The 20,865-nt window shown below is 34.5% G+C and overlaps 1 protein-coding gene across 2 annotated transcripts in view; it reads left to right on the forward strand.

The window, feature by feature from the left end:
• The window catches only part of TDRD15 (tudor domain containing 15), a 46,645-nt gene extending 36,896 nt beyond the window's left edge, over positions 1–9,749 (forward strand). For both annotated transcript variants that reach the window (XM_073897037.1, XM_025867582.2), the window contains exon 4: positions 8,757–9,749. The gene's annotated coding sequence lies outside the window, so the exon portion shown is untranslated. The remainder of the gene's footprint in view (positions 1–8,756) is intronic.
• Positions 9,750–20,865: the final 11,116 nt, after the last annotated feature.

Consider the following 20,865-nt stretch of genomic DNA (forward strand, 5'->3'; position numbering starts at 1 on the left):
TGGAACAAATGAAAAGGAAAACACAACAGTTCAAACCTTTGGGACTCGCAGAAAAGGCGGTCATAAGAGGAAAGTATATAGCAATACAAGCCTATCTCAAGAACCAAGAAATGTCTCAAATACATAACCTAACCTAACATCTAAAGGAGCTAAAAAAAGGAACAGCAGAAGAACAGAAATAATAAAGGTTAGAACAGAAATAAATGATATAGAAACACAAAAACAAAAAGATCAATGAAACTAGGAGCTGATTTTTTGAAAGAATTAATAAAATTGATAAACACCTAGCCAGACTTATCAAAAAGAAAAGACAGAGGACCCAAATGAAATCATGAGTGAAAGAGGAGAGATCACAACCAACATCACAGAAATATAAACAATTAGAATAATATGGAAAATTATAGGCCAACAAATTAGGCAATCGGGAAGAAATGGATAAATTCCTAGAAACATATGAACTACCAAAACTGAAATAGAAAATCTGGAAAGACCCATAACCAGCAAAGAAATTGAATCAGTAATCAAAAAATCTTCCAACAAACAAAAGTCCAGGGCTGGATGCCTTTCCAGGGGAATTCTACTAAATGTTTAAAGAAGAATTAATGCCTATTCTTCCCAAACTGTTCCAAAAAATAGAAATGGAATGAAAACTTCCAAGCTCATTCTACGAGGCCAGTATTATCTTTATTTGGCCAACAGTTTGGATATAATTTTCAACCTTTTTCAAAAGTCTCCAGCAATATATTTTTTCCTACATTTGACTTTTACAATTTTTCTTAGGTTATATTATGACAGCCATACTAAGTATATTTAGGATTCCTATCCCCTTTGGCTAGGATATATTAAAATCTTAGTGTGAACTCTATGTAATAGTTTTAATATATTTTCTTTTCTCAGAATTTCTTATTAATCATAAGATGATCAGTTGACTAAAGTTATATTATCATAATGCTTTTCCATAACATAATATTTGTCTTGATGTCCTCGAACATACTGATATCTCTGAATGTCTTCTCCTTAGTACTAAATCATCATTCTTTATGATCTAGTCAGTTTCTTAATGGTGCATTCATTCATCAAACATTTTGGAAATCACCATACTCAATACAGGAGATACAAAAATGAGTCAAATTCCGATTCTTAAGATACTTACAGTGGTGGAAACAAGGTAATTATAAGTGGTACATGGTATGTAATAAGGGTATATAACAGGTGCTTTAGGACGACAGAGGAGAGTGTACCTAACTTCCTGGGATTGAGGAACTGATTGAAAAGGACTTTAAAAAAATATGATCTCTGAGCCTGATTCTTGAAAGATAGGTGGTATAATTTGTCAGGGAACTTAGGCAAACCTACAGGGAAGGAAATTATAGACCTCATAGTACAGCCAAGCATAACTGACTCAGTACAAACCAGTTTTGATTGCCAAGGCCCATGGGGAGTTGGGGATAGGAAGTGACTGCTCATGGGTATGGAGCTTCTCTTTGGGGCTCTGAAAATGTTCTGAAACTAAATGGTGATAGTGGTTGTACAGTTCTGTGAATATATTAAAATCCATTGATCTGTATACTTTAAAAAGGTGAATTTTATGACGAGTGTTTCAGTGAAGGTTCTTAAAAATTACATGTATGAAGCTTCTTTATAGCTTATGAATTCAATAAGCTATTCCTTGAGACTGTTTAGAGAAGAATGGAGAAATGCAATGAAATTCTGATATCTAGTTTAGGGATCTCAAAATTAAAGGGAATAAAATCTCAAACCTCAATGTTCAAAAAATAAATGAAAAGGAGAGCCCTAGGAAGGGGAAAGTAACATCCTTAGCCCAGGTCATTCTGTGCATGTCATTATTAGCTATTGGTGTGTAATTCATTTTTAAACCTTTATTATTTTTAAGTATAGACATAAGAGTGTAAAAAGCAGATCTACAGCTAGAGGCTTTATTTCTGATTGAACCACCCATGTAACTGCTACTCAGTTAAAAAATGGAACATTACCAAGACTCCAGAAGTTCTTTTCCCTTTCTCACAAATATTTATGCCCTCCTATCCAAAGGAATTACTATCTTGAGTTTTGTGGTACTATCTTCATTTCTTTTTGTGTCCTTAAAATAATTTTACCACCTAATTTTGCCAACAACCAAGAAAAAAGTTTTATCTGTTAATGGTTATATAGGGAACTGATAGTATGCTTTTATATAGGTTTCTTTTTGCACAGTTTTTAAATATGGGATTTATTCTTTGTGTGTAGCTGTGGTTCATTCATTTCTGAATAATACTTTATAAAGTATTCATTCTACTCTTGAAAACTGGAAGAAATGTCATCAATTATTATAAAAATACTGATGTGAAATACTATGCATTTCATAAACATATATGTGCATTTCTGTTGTGTGCTGGGTTCCATTGCTGGAATTGTTGCATCATTGGCTGTACACTAGTGAGGCAGAGAATAGAGGTGCTAGGATACCCACTGGATAAATAACTCTTTTTACCTGGTTGCTGAGTGTATTTCTGTGGTGGTTGCATACGATAAGCATTGGCGTGAATCACCAAGATTGACATACCAAGATTTACATGGCCATTACCAATGGCTCATCCAAATTCCTCTTCTACAGGTTTTCTTGTCTTTATTTTCCAGGTTTGTACCTTCTGAGCCCCAACCAACCAACTTAACCAGTTACCACTGTATAGAAGACTATATATATATATATATACATGAGTTTTGAGTGTTAAAACACCCTTGCATTTCTGGGATGCCCATTTAGGCATGTTATGTAATCTTTTTAATGTCTTGCTAGACTTGGTGCTAGTATTTTTTTTAAGGAATTTTGCTTATGAGGGCTATTGGTTTATGTTTTTTTCCCTTTTGTGAGGTCTTCTCTGGATTTGGTATCAGGATAACAGAATGAGTTGGGAAATTTCTCCTCTGTTTGATAAATCTTATGTAGGATTTTATTATTTCTAACTCATTTTCAAAGAAATTTCATTTTTTTCCTACTGTTTTTCCATTTTCCATTTCATTATTTCTGCTTTGACTTTTATTTCCTTTTACTCTGCTTGATTTGCTGCTTCTAGCTTCTTGAGGTGGACTTATTTTAGATATTTCTCTTTTGTAATGGAAGTGCTTAATGCTATAAGCTACTTAAGAATTCGTCACCTGCATCCCTTATATTTGGAAGTGTTCTTATTTTTTAGCTTATTTTCTAATATCCCTTTATATTAACTTGGATCCAATAACAATGAATTTTCTCAGCTTTTTTTTTTCCTGTGAATATCTTTATTTTTGTCTTTATCATTATTTTTGTCACTAGACATATTTTTATATCATACGATAAACTTTTTTGAGTGTACAACTCAGTGTTTGGCAGTTGTAGTAAGTTGGGCAGTTATCTCCGTAAATAACTTTTATGATATCTTATTATTCAGTATCGTTCCTGCAATTCAGTATGCATTCCTTTTAGGTACTTAGTCCATTTTGAATTTATTTTTCTGGATGGTGTTAAGAAAGTGATCCAACTTCATTCTTTTGCACGTAGCTCTCCAGTTGTCTCAACACCAAGTTTGTTGAAGAGACCATCTTTTTTCCCATTGTATATTCTTGCCTTCTTTATTATAGTTTAATTGACCATGTAAGCATGGGTTTATTTATGGGCCTTCTGTTTCATTGTTCTGTGTCTGTTTTTGTGTCAATACCATACTGTTTTGATTACTATAGCTTAATAGTATATGTTGAAATCTGGGATTATGATACCTCCAGCTTTGTTCTTCTTTCCAGAGATTGCTTTGGCTGTTTGGGTTCTTTTGTGTTTCCATACAAATTTTAGGATCATTTGTTCCAGTTAATATTTTGATAGAGATTACAATAGATCCATAAATTGCTTTAGGTAGTATGGACATTTTAGCCATGTTGGCCGTTCCAATCCATAACCATGGAACATCTTTCCATTCATTTGTGTCTTCAATTTCTTTCATCAACATTTTATGGTTCTTAGAGTATAGGTATTTCACCTCCTTGGTTAAGTTTATTCCTTGGTATTATTTTTGGTACAGTTATAAATGGGATTGTTTTCTTAATTTCTCTGTGTTACTTCATTATTGGTGTGTAGAAATTCAGTAGATTTCTGTATTTTGTATCCTGTGACTTAATTCTCTTGCTCTAGTTTTTTTCTAGAGTCTCCAGGGTTTTTAAATACATATTATCATATCATTTGCAAATAGTAAAAGTTTTACTTCTTCCTTACCAGTTTGGGTGCCTTTTCTTTTTCTTGTCTGATTGCTGTGGTGAGGACGTCTAGTACTATGTTGAATAAAAGTGGTGAGAGTGGACATCCTTGTCTTGTTCCTGATCTTAGAGGAAAAGCTCCCAGGTTTTCACCATTGAGTATAATGTTAACTGTGCATTTTTCACACATGGCCTTTATTATGTTGAGGTGTGTGTTTTTTTTTTAATTAGCCAATATATAGTACATCATTAGTTTCAGATGTAGTGTTCAATAATTTATCAGTTGCATATAACACCAGTGCTCATCACATCACCCAATTACTCCATCCCCCTCATCTATCTCCCCTCCAGCAACCCTCAGTTTCCTTCTCCTCTGTAGAGGATTTTTATCATGGATGGACATTGTACTTTATCAAATGCTTCTTCTGAATCTATTGCGATGTTTCTTTTCTCTTGTTAATGTGATGTATCATGTTGATTGATTTATGAATATTGAACCACCCTTGCATCCCTGGAATGAATACTACTTGATTGTAGTGAATAATTTTTTTAAATGTATTTTTGGATGTGGTTTGCTAATATTTTGTTGAGGATTTTTGTATCTGTTTATCAGAGATATTGGCTTGTAATTCTCTCTCTCTCTTTTTTTTTTTTTTTGTAGTGTCTTTGTCTGATTTTGGTATCAGGGTAATGCTGCCCTAATAGAATGAATTTAAAAGGGTTTTCTTCTATTTTTTGGCATAGTTTGAAAGGAATGAATACTATTCTTTAAATCATTTGAATGTTTGATAGAATTTACTTGTGAAGCCATCTGGTCCTGGGTTTTGTTTGTTGGGAGATTTTTTTGACTCTTCTATTTCATTGCTAGTAACTGGTTCAAATTTATTATTACTAATTCAGTTTTGGAAGGTTATGCTTCTAAGAATACATTTCTTCTAGGTTGTCCAATTCGTTGACATTATATTCTTTTGTATTTCTGTGGTGTTTAGATAGTTATTTCTCCATTTCTGATTTTGAGTCCCTTATTTTCCCTTGAGTCTGGCTAAAGAATTATCAATTTTGTTTATATTTCCAAAGGACCAGCTCTTGGTTCTTTATCCATTTTTATTCTTGCCATCCTAGTGGATGTGAAAAGCTATCTTTTGGTTTTAATTTGCATTTCACTAATGATACGGAGCATCTCTTCATGTGTTTATTAGCCATTTGTATATCTTTGAATAAAAGTTTTCAAAAGTTTTCACCATTAAAATTTTTGTCTCTTTATTGTTGAGTAGTAATTCTGAATACAAGCCCCTTATCCTGTATATATATGGTTTACAGATATTGTACCCCATTTTCGAGGATTGTCTTTTCCACTTTGATGTCTGTTTGAAGCACAAATATTTTTAATTTTGTTGGAGTCCAGTGTGCATCCATATTTTCGTTGCTTTTGCATTTGCTTTTGGTGTCATACATAATAAATCATTACCTAATCCAAGATGATGAATGATTACAAAATTTTTAAAGTTTTAGAATCCTGATTCTTATATTTAGGACTTTGATCTATTTTGAGCTAATTTTTGTATGTGGAATGAAGTAGGATCTAACTTCATTTTTTCTGCAGGTGGATTTCCAGTTTTTACATTACCATTTATTTAAAAAGACTATTCTTTATCCACTGAATTGTTATGGAAACTTTGTCAAAACTACTTGACCCAAAATGAATTATTTGTGGACTCTTAATTATCTTCCATTGATGAATAGGACTAGCCTTTTGCCTGTACTTCACTGTTTTGATTACTATAGCTTTGGAATATTTTTGAAATCAATGTGTAAGTTCTCATATTTTTTTTTTCTCAAAATGGTTTTGGGTCTTGTTTCCATATGAATGTGAGGGGGTCACCTTTTAAGTTTCTACAGAAAACCCAGCTAGATTTTATAGCAATTGGTTGAATCTGTAGACTAATTTGGGGAGAGTTGCTATCTTAACAATATTGAATCTTCCAGTCCACAAATGGAGAATATCTGTTTGTTGATCTTTACTTTCCCTCCACAATGTTTGTAATTTTTAGTGCACAATTCTTGAAACACTTATTCTGTTTCTAAATATTTTCTTTGTTGCTATTATGAAAGATATTTATTTCATTCTCTAATTGTTAATAGTTGATCTATTGGAATACAATTGATGTTTTAATTTTGACCTTGTGTTTTGTAACCTTTCTGAACTTATTCATTCATTCTAATTTGTGTGTGTATGTGTATGTATGTTTCTTTGGATTTGTTGCATACAGAATGTCCTATGCAAATAAAATTTAAGTCTTCCCTTTATTTGGATCCTCTTTTTTTTTTTTCTTGCCAGATTGCTGTAGTTAGAATCTACAATATAACGTTGAAAAGAAATGGTGGGAGCAGGTATCCATGTCTTGTTGTCTGTATTAGGGGGAAAGACCTTCTGTCTTAGACCATTAAGTATGATGTTTGTGGTTTTGTGTTAACATTTAATAAGGTTGAAGTTTTTTTCTAGTCTAAATTTGAGAGTTTTTATCATTAATAGATACCTACTTTAATTATTTCTCTTGGTTAAGTATCACTTTTACCTGTTTCTTTCCCTGTTTTTTTTTTTTATTATTATTATGTAGAAGACAATGTGGATATATGTTGTAGTAGTTTTGGGTTATGTTATCTTCCTCTTAAGATTTTAAATTTTTGTTCTGGTAGGTGGTTAAGTTACTAATGGATCACTTGGCTTTTACCCATCTAGTTTAAGGGAAGATCTATTTAATTTTGTTTTCATGCTTTATTCTTGATCCTTCTTAGGATAACTTTTCTGGGGTCTCAACTGAATGCCCAGGTTGTTTTCCAGGGTGCTTTACATTCTGGCTTGGCCCAAATGGCAAAGTCTCCCAAGCACCTTGTTACTTTTAGAAACTCTACTCAGTTCTCATCCTCTTAACACAGCTACACTAACTATATAGAGTCTTCCCCTGTAAATTTGCAGCCTAGGAGTTGCTAAGGACTTGAGGAGTTACCATGCAAACCTTTGGGGTTCATTCTCTGTGGCTGTAACTCTGGCACCCATATCCCAGCTACCATAAATCAAGGTCTTGAACCTTGATTTCTGCATCCTTAATTCAGTAAAACTACTGCTCTGTGCTTGGCCTCCCTTCCTGCACTGTGGTTCAAATAATTTACTTAGGGAACCTGGATGAATATAGACATTCTTCCATGTATGTCTCCTTTCTCAAGGATTACAGCCCTTCATGAGTGCTGTCCAATGTCTACAAACAGCTCTATATATTCTGTTTTGTGTCCTGTTTGTAATAGGGCAAGTCTAATATCAGTCTTATAGTCAAGACAAGAATTCTCTTGTTTTTCATTAACTTACACCATTCAATAAGGAAGCACTTGAAGGTAATACAATCACTTGGATTCTGGGCATATTGTTCTCTGACCTCTTGTTTTAATTTCTACTCTATTTCTCCAGTATAAGCTGGATCAAGCACCTCAGCCACTATACATAATTCTTCTTGACCTATTTGTTCAGTGGATGAGGAACCCAGAGTGGCATTTTTTCCAAGTTATTTTTCCCCCAAGTTATTTTTTCCCCATTTTATCTTAGGGTTTTGAGGGGCAGCAAAAACACATGTGCAAGCATTATTTCTTCCTCCTGTCATTACGCATATTACCAGTTGCACTTTGGTCTTCATCATTTATTTCTTGATAAACTGGCATAGAAGATTGTAGTTTTCAGAAAGGGCTACAACACTGTCTCCTGTCCCGTTCCCTTTCCAAGGAGTACAGAGAAGTGGTGCTTCTTGACTTGTGTGATTAGGTTGTACAAGGTAACTCTAACTTGTTCACTAGAATTGTCCTGCTTAATGATGAGTTGACAGGTAAGTAGTCCAGTGACCTTGAGGTTTCCATGCTCTGAGGAAACTCAAGCCATGTGGAAAGGTTCTATTTAGGCTCTTTTCTTGTTAATTCCAGTGTATTACCACTTGCATATCCCTAGTTAAGGCCCAGACATTGTGGAACAGAGATAAGCCAACCCTGCTGTGTTTTGTCCCAATTTCTCTCTCATGGAATCTGTGACATAATATCATTATTTTTATCACTGGGCTTTAGAATAAGTTGTTATATAGAAATAATAACTGAAACAAACTTTGACACCAGATGTGAGATGCTGCCATAACTTTTGGACTGAATTGTGGGCAGAAACTGGAAGGCCCTTGAAGAGAGGAAACCTGACAAGCCTCAAGGAGGCTGTCAGTGAGGGCCTTAAGGAAGTTGAGGAAAATGTTGAAAGCTAGAGGAAAGGAGACTGGAGACCTTCGTTATATATAATAAAAGAATATCTAGTAAAATTGTTACTGCCACAATATGGAAAAAATGAAAATGTACCTAATGGAGAATTTAGTCTGAAGGGCTTTCCAAGCAATTACTGTATGCCTCCTGATTCTTTGTTTTGAATGAGAGTGCCTATAGAAGTTACTCTATGCTTGCCCCACAGTGATATGTTGGATGTGTGTGGGCTAACATGCCACTTTGTTTCATAGGTCTTCAGATCAAGAGGAACTGTACTTGAGGAACAACTACTGGGGAGCCTAATCTACACTTGGACCCGATTTAGATGATGACGTCTGAGACTATTCTGATGCCATCATGGATTGAGACTTTGGAGGTCTTGCAGGGAAGGGTGTAATGAATTCTGCATATGGGAATGACGTGAATTGGGGCCAGAGGGCGTACTATGTTATACCTTATTATCCAAAGATTGTCACGGTAATATTTAAGCTTTCATCCACTGTGACTTTGCTAGTCCTGCTCAAGAAAGGGAGGGAGTAAAATTACTCTTGGAAGTGGGTAGGCTTATGAGTGCTTTGACCAAAGCATAGAGTAGCAGTCATACCATGTGACCTTACAAGGCTAGTTCAAAAACAGCGATGTAGCTTTCACCTTATTTTCTGGAACACTTGTATCTGGTGCCTTGGACCATCATGTAAGAAATCCAGATACCACATCCAGGTTGTGAGGAACCCCAAGCCACATGGGGAGGCCATGTGTAAGGAGTCCTGTCAACAGTTCCAGACTCCAGCCATTTGAATTTTCCTTGCTGAAGCCATGGGTATTGATTGTACAGAAACAAGCCAACTCCATCATGTTCATCATATTCAAATTCATAAACTACAGGATCCATAAACTTAATAAAATAGTTGTTTTATACTAAGCCTTGAGGTAGTAAGTAGAACAGCTGGATAACTTCTAAACCACGTATAAAGAATCATTAGACCTTTTGGTGTATAGTAAGAAAGAAGGCCTGGTAATAAGTAAGTATGAGTTTCAGTGAAAAAGTATGACATGTTTTATCTGCCTAATGGCTTGCTTACTCATTTATTTGGTTTGGGATGTTAAGTTCTGTGGCTATATGCATTCTAGAGAGTTGATGTGCCACTATATATTAGTTTGTACTAGTTTATTTGTAAACATTCTATTTACTTTGCATTTTGTTCTACTTGATTAAAAACTCAATAAATGTTTCCTTCAGTTTGCCTCTGTGATTTACACATAGTTGTGAGATAAATACATATTAATTGAATATTTTGTCAACTGCTGAGGGGCATTATTCATGAGTTTTTAAAAAAAATATGACTTCTAGATGATTTAGGAAATAGGTAATTATGTATTAGTATTAACTTCTTTATTAATAAGGGTTAGTCTGAAGGAATTTCATTCCATGGTATACATACATATATAATTTGATTATTTTTATGAGGTAAAGAGTATAGATAAAAGAAGTTTTTCTAGCAGTTAAGAGAATGTTTCTATAATTTTTGGAGGGTTTTCCTGCCATCTAGTGGCAGTCATTTCTATAGTTCAAATTCCTTTGAGTCTTACTTCACATCTTTCTGGGACTGTCTTAATTTTTTAAGACTTTTTTTTTTTTTTTAAGGAAAAAAATTCAGGTGCCTAAAGAGAAGGTAGCACCTTTTGAAGAAACCTGATATTCTACGTATACCTCCCATATAATTTAACATAAGTGAATAAATATGACCATGTTATTCATTCTTAAGTATAGTTTTTCCTGCATTTTCTTTTTTTTATTTGCTTGGGTTCTCCTTCCTTTTTCCATTCATAGATTTCTTTAACCCCTGCCCTAAGGTATGTCATAATAGTCTAGATTTTCTCCATGTGCATAGAATTCAGTGAGTGAATGAATATAATTACGTGAACATAAATACAATGACATGCTTCTGTTTTAGAAAAAAGATCACATACACTTTTTCTGCATTTTGCTTTTATCACCTAGCATATCAGAAATATAAGAAGTAATGTAGTTCTATTCTTTTAAATGTATGCAGGATTTTTAAAAAGTGCAGATGAATTTAATTTTCTCAGCAATTTCTCTTTTGATAGACCTTTATTTTTGCATTTTTTTGCCACTTTGAAGTTGACTGTAATAAATATCTGCATGTATATCCTTATATAGGGGTAAATTTGTTTCTCTGAGATAGCCTTTTAGTAGCGAGATTGCTGGGTGAAAAAACGTATTTTTAATTTGAATAGATGTTACCACGTTGCTTTTATTTTTATTTTTAAAGATTTTATTTGACAGAGGGAGACACAGTGAGAGAGGGAACACAAGCAGGGGGAGTGGGAGAGGGAGAAGCAGGCTTCCCGCAGAACAGGGAGCCTGATGCGGGGCTAGAGCAGAGCAGGGAGCCAGATGCGGGGCTAGATCCCAGGACCCCGGGACTAGACCTGAGCCGAAGGCAGACGCTTAACGACTGAGCCACCCAGGCACCCCAACCATGTTGCTTTTAAAACAGCTGAAATGTCAGCAGTGTATGAGAACACCTTTTCCCTATGTTACCATTAGTACATTTTATAGAATTTTAAACATTTTTGCCTGTATAAGAGGTAAAAATGATTATTTTCTTAATTACTAGAGAATTTGAATAATTCTACATGTTTGTTGACTGAATTCTATGAATTTTCTAATTTTAATGCACGTTGTATATTGTAAGATGTTAACCCTTACCATCCCAATTTACAAATCTTTTGTACAAAAGATAACAAAGTTGTAACTCTTCATACAATTAAATAGGTCTAGCTTTTGTTTTAGACAGAGTTCCCTGCATGTAATGAAGAAAGTCTCACACACATGGATTGTACCTTCCAGGTTCCATACCTACCCCCCCCCCGCGCTGTTTTTTGTTGTTTTTTTTTTGCAATTTTTATTGTCTGAGTTTTAAGTTTAAATTTTAACACATCTGGAATTTAGTAATTAAACTTTTCAGAATTGAAAGATAACATACATGGTGAAGTGTAGTATTAAAGGATTATCAAAGCAAACAGATCCACGTAATCAGCCAGTCACTCAGAATGATTCTAGTCTCTTAATTACTAAAACTGCATTATCCTAGATACTACTGTGATGATATCTATGATAATTGCCTTCCTGCTTTTCTTCATATTTTTGCCTCCTAAACTGTATCTCTAAACATTATAGTTTGTTGCTCATTGACCTTAATATAAAATAATATGTATTTTTATATCCAGTATCTTCTGTTTAACATTTTGTTGGTGAATTTTATCTACATTGTGGTGTGCAGCAGTTCATTCTCCTTGCTGTATGGTATTCCATTGTGTGAATGTGAAACACTATTGATGGATATTTGGATTTTTTTTTCAATTAATGGCCATATAGAATATGGCTATGAACATTCTTGTGTGTTACTCTTGATGCTTTTGTGCATACATTTCCGTTGGATATAGATTTCAGAGAGAAATTGATGACTCATAGGGCATGTAGATTTCCAACTTTAGTAAGTCAGTAATTACTACCCAGAAGTTTTCCAAAGTCATACCAGTTTATAGTTCCACCAGTGAGTAAGAAATCTAGCATTCCACATCTTCGCCAATAGTTATAATTGTCTTTTTAAATCCTACCCATTTTTATGGGTAGATACTGGTATCTCACTGTAATTTTAGTTTGCATTTCTGATTACTAAAGTTGAACAACTTGCCTATGTTCAGTGGTCACTAAGTTGGGAATTGCTCTTGGCCACTTTTCTACGGGTAGATATTTTCTTACTGATTTGTAGGAATTCTTTATATATTTTGAATCAGGCTCTTGTTTTTCACTTAGTGCCTTTTTTTTTAAACTTTATGATGGTATATTATTTTTGATTAACAGAAACTCTTAATTCTACATTTATTTTCCTTTATGTTTAGTGCTTTTTGTCCTGTTGAAGAAATTTAAACATACCCCAAACTCATGGAAAATGTTTCCTAGAAGAATTTTATTAAGTTCACTTTACAACTCACTTAAAAATTTTTATGTAAGTGACAAGAAATGGGTCAATATTCACTTTTTACATATAGATTTTCATTTGACCCCATAGCATTTATTGAAAAAGGCTATACATGCTCTGTTTAACTGATAAGTCCTCTTGGACATAAATCAAGTGTTTATTATCCTGGGTAGGCTTCTGGACTCCGTGTTCTTTCATGGACAATACCATAAAATCCATACCCTGCTGTCTTAATTACTATAGCTTTACACTAAGTCTTGATAGCTGCCAGTATTCACTGGCTTCTTAAAGATGCCTTAGCTCTTTGCTTTTGCATTTCCATAAACATTTTAATGCTAGCCTTTTAATTTTCTACAAAAATATGCTGTTATTTTCATTATGATTTCATTCAATCTGTAGATCATTTGGAGAAGATTTACAGCTTCATAATACTGAATCTTCAAGTCTTTGAATATGGTGTGTTCTTACATTTACTTAAATTCTTTAAAGTCCTTTAAAATTCTTCTTAAATACTTTGTAATTTTCATAAGAATCTCGTACATCTTTAGACCTATTTCTGGGTATTTCATATTTAGATGTTACTGGTATAATTTTTTAATTTTTAAAAATATTTTTTAAATTTTATTCTGTTAGTCACCATACATTACATCATTAGTTTTTGATGTAGTGCTCCATGATTCATTGTTTGCGTATAACACCCAGTGGTCCATTCAGTATGTGCCCTCTTAAATACCCATCACCAGGCTAACCCACCCCCCATGCCCCTCCCCTCTAGAACCCTCAGTTTGTTTCTCAGAGTCCATGGTCTCTCATGGTTCGTCTCCCCCTCCAAATCACCCCCACTTCATTTTTCCCATCCTACTACTTTTTTTTTTTTTTAACATATATTACTTATTTCAGAGGTACAGGTCTGTGATTCAACAGTCTTACACAATTCACAGCACTCACCATAGCACATACCCTCCCCAGTGTCCATCACCCAGCCACCCCATCCCTCCCACCCCCCACCACTCCAGCAACCCTCAGTTTGTTTCCTGAGATTAAGAATTCCTCATATCAGTGAGATCATATGATACTTGAATTTCTCTGATTGACTTATTTCACTTAGCATAATACCATCCAGTTCTATCCACATCATTGTAAATGGCAAGATTTCGGGTTTTTTTTGATGGCTGCATAATAGTCCATTGTATATATACCCCACATCTTCTTTATCCATTCATCTGTTGATGGACATCTTTGCTTTTTCCATAGTTTGGCTGCTGTGGACATTGCTGCTATAAACATTAGGGCGCACATGCCCCTTCAGATCACTGCATTTGTATCTTTGGGGTAAATACCCAGTAGTGCAATTGCTGGGTCATATGCTAGCTCTATTTTCAACTGTTTGAGGAACCTCCATACTGTTTTCTAGAGTGGCTGCTTGCATTCCCACCAAAAGTGTAGGAGGGTTCCCCTTTCTCCACATCCTCACCAGCATCTGTTGTTTCCTGACTTGTTAATTTTAGCCATTCTGACTGGTATGAGGTGGTATCTCATTGAGGTTTTGATTTGGATTTCCCTGATGCCAGTTGGTGTTGAGCACTTTTTCATGCATCTGTTGGCCATTTGGATGTCTTCTTTGGAAAAATGTTCATGTCTTCTGCCCATTTCTTGATTGGATCATTTGTTCTTTGGGTGTTGCATTTGATAATATCTTTATAGATTTTGGGTACTAGCCCTTTATCTGATATGTGATTTGCAAATATATTTTTCCTTCTGTCGGTTGTCTTTTGGTTTTGTTGACTGTTTCCTTTGCTGTGCAAAAGCTTTTTATCTTGATGAAGTCCCAATAGTTCATTTTTGCCCTTGCTTCCCTTGCCTTTGGTGATATTTCTAGGAAGAAGTTGCTGCAGCTGAGAGGTTGCTGCCTGTGTGCTCCACAAGGATTTTGATGGACTCCTGTCTCACATTTAGGTCTTTCATCCATTTTGAGTCTATTTTTGTGTGTGGCGTAAGGAAATGGTCCAGTTTCATTCTTCTGCATGTGGCTGTCCAATTTTCCCAACACCATTTGTTGAAGAGACTGTCTTTTTTTCCACCGGACATTCTTTCCTGCTTTGTTGAAGATTAACTGACCGTAGAGTTGAGGGTCCATTTCTGGGCTCTCTACTGTGTTCCATTGATCTATGTGCCTGTTTTTATGGCAATAGCATACTGTTCTGATTACTATAGCTTTAATAGTATATGTTGTGATACCTTCAGCTTTGTTATTTCTGAAAATAGCTTTGGCTATTTGGCGTCTTTTGTGGTTTCATACAAATTTTATGGTGATTTGTTCTAGTTATGTGAAAAACGTTGTTGGTATTTTGATAGAAGTTGCACTGAATCTGTAGATTGCTTTGGGTAGTTGGAGACTTTAATAATATTCTTCCAGTCTGTGAACATGATATCTCTATTTGTGTCTTCAGTTTCATTCATTGACATTTTATAGTTTTTGGAGTACAGGTCTTGCACCTCTTTGGCTAAGTTTATTCCAAGGTAATTTATTATTTTTGCTGCAATTGCAAATGCATTGTTTGGGGATTTAAATGGGACTGTTTTCTTAATGTCTCTTTGTGCTAATTCATTTTAATGTAAAGAAGTGCAGCTGGTTTTTGCATATTTTGTACCCTGCAACTTTACTGAATTCACTGTAATAATTTTTTTTTTTGGTGGAGTCTTTAGAGTTTTTTGTATATTGTATCATGTCCTTTGCAAATAGTGATAGTTATACTTCTTCCTTACCAATTTGGATGCCTTTTTTTTTCTTTTCTCTGATTGCGATGGTTAGCATTTCTAGTACTATGTTGAATAAAAGTGGTGAGAGTGGATATTCTTATCTTGAAGAACTATCAGTTTTTCATCATTGACTATGATGTTAAATATGGGTTTCTCATATATTGCCTTTGCCTTTATTATGCTCAGGTGTGTTCCCTCTAAACCCACTTTGTTGAGAGTCATTATGAATGAATGTTGAATTTTGTCAAGCTTTTTCCACAACTATTGTGATGGTTATATTTAGTGTTCATTTTGTGGATGTGATGTATCATTTTGATTTATGAATATTGAACCATTTTTGTATCTCTGTAGTATATCCCACTTGGTTATGGTGAATGATCCTTTCAATGTATTGTTGAATATGGTTTGCTAATATTTTGTTGAGGATTTTTGCATCTGTGTTCATCAGGAATATTAGCAGGTTTTCTTTCTGTAGTGTTTTTGGTTTTGGTATCACTGTTATGCTGGCCTTGTTGAATGCATTTGGAAGCTTTCCTTTTATTATTATTTTTCCTGAATAGTTTGAGGGGAACAGGTATTAACTCTTTGATGCTTGATAAAATTCACCTGTGAATCTTTTTTTTTTAAGATTTTATTTATTTATTTGACATAGACAGAGTGGGCACAAGCAGGGGGAGTGGTAGGCAGAGGCAGAGGGAGAAGCAGGCTCCCCACAGAGAAGGGGGAGCCCGATGTGGGACTCAATCCCAGGACTCTGGGATCATGACCCGAGCCGAAGGCAGGTCACCCAGGCGCCCTCACCTGTGAATCTTAAGGAATCAAAAAACACGCTCACTGGACTGGAGAGAAGAGTGAATGAATCAGCACTTTAACAAAGAGATGGAAAATATAAAAACCAATCAGATTTAAAGAATATAATAACTGAAATGAAATATACACTAGAAGAAATCAGCAGTAGATTAAAGGATGCAGAAGAATGGCTCGCAATCTGGAAGACAGGGTAATGGAGAGCACCCAAGATGTACAGCACAAAGAAAAAGGAACGAAAGAATATGATGGGTTAAGGGATCACTTGGACGACATCAAGCAAACAGTTGCATTATATGGGTCCCTGAGGGATAAGAGAAAGGGGCAGAAAACTTATTTGAAGAAGAAAGAATAGCTAAAAAATTCCCTAACCTGGGGAAGGAAACAAACACCCAGGTTCAAGAGCACAGAGTTTCAAATAAGATGAACCCAAGAAGGTCCACACCATGACACATTATAATTAAAATACTGAAGATTAAAGATAGAGAATTTTAAAAGCAGCAAGAGAAAGGAAGACAATTATATATAAGGGAAACCCTGTAAGGTTAGCAGCTGATTTCCCCCCCCCCCCAGCGGAAAGGCCAGAAGGGAGTGGCATGATGAATTCAAAGAAGTGAAAGGAAAGAAAACCTGTAGCCAAGAATATACTCTACATGGCAAAGTTACTTCAGAATTGAAAGAGAGTTTTCTAGACAAACATAAGTTAAAGGAGTTCATCACCACTAAATGGGCCTTACAAGAACTTAAAGGGACTTTTTAAGTGGAAAAGAAAAGGCCATAATTAGAAGAAAATTATGAAAGGAAAAATTTTCATGGATAAAAGCAAACATACCATAAAGGTAGTAGAACAGTTACTTATGAGCTAGTATAAGGGCTAAAAGACAAAAATAGTAAAACCAATTATATCCAAAAAAATAAGGGGACACAAAATAAGTTCTACAATATGACAGCACAAATTTATTATATATATATATGTGTGTGTGTATATATATGTGTATATATATATGTTGTGATACCTTCAGCTTTGTTATTTCTGAAAATAGCTTTGGCTATTATATATATCCACATATATACATATACATATATATGTGTGTGTATATATATATATACATATATATATATGGTCATTAAGCACATACACATTTGAATTGTCCTATCTACCTGGTAGTTTTACCCTTTGTCATTATAAAAGACTCCTTTTTACCTTTAATAGCATTTCTGGCTTTAATGCCCACTTTGATAATATAGCTACACCAGCTTTTGGCTTTTGTTTAGTGTTTGGATGATTTTCCATGTACTTTTCCTCTCCTTTTAGTTTCACAGTTCCTTTGGCCTTCTACTTAATGTGTGTGTGTCATATGCAATTTGTAGTTATTTTCTTTGTGTGAATATATTTATATTAAAGGGAGTACTTCTTGACTTTTATGTAATTAGGGATATACTTGGTGTATATACTTTATCTTACCATTTGTTTTCTCTTTGTCCTACCTGTTTTTTTTTCTCATTTTCTTTTGAATCCTCAGTTTATTACATTTTTCTATTAGCTTTAGTTACACTTTGTTTCACAATTTCTTAAATGGTTACCCAGGGATTATCACATGATTTCTTGATTTAGTAGAGTCTAAGTTATTTTTCTACTTCGTATACGTTGATATTGTTGCAGGATTGCAGGGTTCTTGTCTCACAGAGTCGAAGAATGAATCTCTTGGACACAACAGGGCGAAGGTGAGAGCAGAAAGGAAAGGAGCAGCTCTTTAGAGCAAGGGGGTCCCGAATGGGTTGCCACTGAGGGCTTTTAGTGGCAGTCTTTTATTGAGAACTGACTGGGAAGCTCATGGCCTTAAGATTCTTGTGCCATCTTGGTTTGAGCAAGGACTGTTGATAACACCCATAATGATTTAATTCTTTGGTCATTTTCTGTGATACGCTGTAGCTGCCAAAGAAAAATACCCCCAACCATCCGAGGCCAGGTGGTCTGTTTTCTTATCTCTTGTTCATGCAATCTTAGCACCTCTGCCTGCCAGGAAGAGTCTGAGTCTAGTCAGTGGCCCCCTACCTCTCCCTGACTATATTCAGTATGGTGTTGAAACACCTTAACTCCATTTACTTTGCTTTTTGTGTTATTGCTTTCATTTCATTGCTTTCATTTTAAACTGAAAGTAAGGCAAGTCCCCTTCCCCCATGTTATTCTTCCTCATACTTTCATCAAGTATTTACTCATCCATGTAAACTTTAAGATATTTTTGTCCATTTTAAGAAAAACCTTTTGGTGATTTAATAAAAATTATATGAAATACATATCATAATTTTGAGAACTGAATATTTTTAGGATATTTTTTTCCATGAACATGGAAGCTTTTCTAGATTTTCTTAGGGTAGTTGGACCAAGGCAAGCTAGACTGCTACTTTTCATTTTAAGTCTTGAATTATGTCTTTGAGTTAGATTTCAACCTGATGTTTGTGTAGGTCCTATACCTTGTTGAATTTATTTTAACTATTGAAATGGACTTTTTGCTGGATTTCAAAGAATATGATGTTTTTAAAAAGTTTGTTACCAGTTTATAAAATTATTTCATTGCCAGTTTATTTTCTAGTTAAAAATGTCACCAATTTTATAATCTTTACATTTATTTCATTTTCTTTTCTTACAGAATGTGTTAAAACTTCTGAGAAAATGAATAATGACTATGAGCACCATTCTATTTACTAATTTAAACTGAAAAGGATTTAGTTCTAACATAATTGCTGTTGGTTTTTAAGTAGTTTTTATTTATATCTCATTTTTTCAACTTATATTTTACTTAGCATTTTTATATGAAAGGTTGCTGAATAGTTTTAAATACCTTTTCAGCATCTATTGATTCAATCATGTATTTTCCCTCGTTTAATTTGTTGATGTTATTATTTATATCGATTTCCTGAGTTTGAATTCCTCTTTACATACCTGAAGTTCTGCTTGGTTAGATTAGATAAAACTCAGCTGTGATCCCATATCATCCAGCCTTTTAAAGTTGTTAAATATAAGAGTGTTTATAACATTTATATATACTTTAAATAATATATAATAAAATGTCACTGTCCCAAGACCAAGAAATAGAACACTAATATATTGCAGAAGCTTCCTAGTAGCCTTTCCCTCTAAAACAAATCATAATTCTAAGTTTTGTGTTTATCATTGTTAAAAAAAAATGCCACCCATGTTGACATCTCTAAACAATATTTAAAAAATTTTGTCTTGTTCACCTTATAAAATGGAACCCTGCTTTGTGAATTTTTCTGACTTGGTCATTATTAGGTTTTTGAGCTTTATCCACCTTAATGCATTTGATGGCCCATTCATTACCTGTATGCTGTCATACCACAGTTTTTCTGTTCTGTTTGGGCATTTGTGGTAGTTCTAGTTTTGGTGTTCTACAAATGATGCCATAACACATTTTTTTTTATGTTATGTTAATCACCATACATTACATCATTAGTTTTTGATGTAGTGTTCCATGATTCATTGTTTGTGCATAACACCCAGTGCTCCATGCAGAACGTGCCCTCTTTAATACCCATCACCAGGCTAACCCATCCCCCCACCCCCTCCCCTCTAGAACCCTCAGTTTGTTTTTCAGAGTCCATCGTCTCTCATGGTTCGTCTCCCCCTTCGATTCCCCCCCTTCATTCTTTCCCTCCTGCTATCTTCTTCTTCTTTTTTTTTTTTTTTAACATATATTGTATTATTTGTTTCAGAGGTACAGATCTGTGATTCACCAGGCTTACACAATTCACAGCGCTCACCATAGCACATACCCTCCCTGATGTCTATCACCCAGCCATCCCATCCCTCCCGCCCCACCCCCACTACAGCAACCCTCACTTTGTTTCCTGAGATTAAGAATTCCTCATATCAGTGAGGTCATATGATACATGTCTTTCTCTGATTGACTTATTTCAGTCAGCATAACACCCTCCGGTTCCATCCATGTCATTGCAAATGGCAAGATCTCATTCCTTTTGATGGCTATATAATATTCCATTGCCATAACACATTTTTGTATATGTCTCTGCACATATGCAAAAGTAGAGTGTATTCCTAGGACCATAGCTGCCAAGCCATAGGGTGTGACTATGTTCAGTTTTATTAGTTACTGCCAGACTATTTTAGTGATTTTTCAGAATTATACTAGCAGTTTATGAAAGTTGCTTTATATCCTCACCAAAACTTAATATTGTTTGGTATTTAATATTTACTAATTTGGGTGTAAAAGGAATCTCAATTTTAATTATTTTGAAATTTTAAGATTAAAGACCTACAAAATAAGAATTTTCCTCAACTCTTCACTCAGATTTCCCAATTTACCATATTTGGCCTATTTTTGAGTTTGTATATGTATGTGTGTGTACATAATATATAGGGTGTGTATATAAACAGTCATAAAGTTAACCATTTGAGAATAAGTTGCATAAGTTATTCCTTAAACACTTAACCTGTAAACAAGGACACTGCATAAAATCAGGAAATGGACATGTATGTAATCTTACAATTCAATCCATAGACACCCCACCATTCACATTTTGCTAATTATTCTAGCAGTGTCCTTTATTATTGCTCTCTTCTTGATCTTGAATTAAATCTAAGTGATGTGTTCCCCTTGGTAGTCATGTTTCTTAGTCTCCTTCCATCTGGAGCAGTTTCTCAATTTTCTTGACATTCATGACTTTGATATTTTTGGAGAACACAGGCCAGTTTTTGTAGAATGACTATCAATTTGGGTTTGATATTTTCTCATGATTAGAT

Source organism: Callorhinus ursinus, unplaced genomic scaffold (genome assembly GCF_003265705.2).
Source record: "Callorhinus ursinus isolate GAN/ISIS: 27379988/994484 unplaced genomic scaffold, GSC_fseal_2.0 scaffold10, whole genome shotgun sequence".
Classification (NCBI taxonomy): domain Eukaryota; kingdom Metazoa; phylum Chordata; class Mammalia; order Carnivora; family Otariidae; genus Callorhinus; species Callorhinus ursinus.